This window comes from Penaeus monodon, chromosome 30, assembly GCF_015228065.2.
Source record: "Penaeus monodon isolate SGIC_2016 chromosome 30, NSTDA_Pmon_1, whole genome shotgun sequence".
Lineage (NCBI taxonomy): Eukaryota > Metazoa > Arthropoda > Malacostraca > Decapoda > Penaeidae > Penaeus > Penaeus monodon.
In genome coordinates this window covers 19879853-19881106 of record NC_051415.1, presented here as the reverse complement: position 1 = coordinate 19881106, position 1254 = coordinate 19879853, and the positions used below count along the sequence as shown (strand labels likewise).

General features: G+C 37.4%; 1 long non-coding RNA gene across 1 annotated transcript in view; it reads right to left on the bottom strand.

Annotated features, from left to right (window-relative positions):
* The window catches only part of LOC119592307, a 32519-nt gene that overhangs the window by 21175 nt on the left and 10090 nt on the right, over positions 1 to 1254 (bottom strand). The window contains exon 2 of the long non-coding RNA XR_005230432.1: positions 62 to 107. This is a non-coding gene — a long non-coding RNA (uncharacterized LOC119592307). The remainder of the gene's footprint in view (positions 1 to 61; positions 108 to 1254) is intronic.

Here is a 1254-nt window from a genome sequence, read left to right as displayed (position 1 = left end):
CCCTCACCATCACCACCATAGCACATTATAAAAAAAAATCGCGTGCTTAGCTGTCATTTACCTTATCTTTGGCGACTTCCAACGGGGGAACTCCCTCCACGAACTTCCTGTAAAGACAAAGTTTTATTTATTTATTTCTTCTTATTCGTTTCACATCAATTTTCTTATTTCAAATTTTGTGTCATCTTGGGATGAAAGGCTTACTCAAGATTCTTATTCATGTAATAATATTAGTTTTATTCATCTGTTCTTCACATCCACGTGATCATTCACCCGTCCTTGTAACTTATCAATATACCAATCTATTCATTCATCCAAATTACTCTTCCTTCCCTTTACATACTTCTCTCATATTCAAATCCCACTTCAACTAGACGTAAATATAAAAACTGGAAGACAATAATTTCACAACCCAATTTTCCTGAATAAACATATATAGGAAGCGCCACAAGGAAACGCCATTAAAGGTTTCGCTACTTTTAACTGGACCGGCCACCTTATAGGCCTACGTGACCGTCTGAAGGCTGCAGGGACGGGATATCAGCTGGTTTGGAACCCGTCTTCTTCTTTTTTGAAGAAACCGGTGAGGTTATTGTCTTTTTTTTTACGTCTTTGAGCTTATATTTCTATGCAAAAATGCTCTCCCGCCTAAGTTGATTTTTTATATATACGCATTTTGCTTTTATTGTGTGGTTTTGAGCTGAAGGATTTCTTTGGATTTTTTTTCTTCTTCTGCCAACAGAAACTACACGCATTTGGTTTTGGTGTGTGATGGCATAGCACAAGAAAAAGCAAGAGAAAAATGACACGGAAGCGGGGAGAAATGTGGGGTTATGATCACGTAATTGGAGGGGAATAATACAGAACAAGGAAGAGTTTGTGGAACGAAAAAAATAAAGGAAGACGAGAGAGTAAAAGTGCAGCAAGCAAGGGAAAAGTAGGGCAACGTAGCAGACGAAGAGGAAGATCGGAAGTGACAATAAAGGCAGTGAATTGAACTGATCACAATGACTGCGAGAAAGTGAAGCAATAAAACCAATAAAGCTTAATAATCTACAACCTTGACACGTATAATGAACGGCCAATTAGTTCTAAATATTAACATAAGACTGGCGCATATCATCACGGATATAAAAGGAAGTACGTGTTACTTCCCTTTCTCTCTGAGTGATGTGTCATACACTGTTACGAAACTTTTAAGATGAACAGTAACAACCTTTTAACGTTAATTAAACATTCCCAGAAATATGTAAC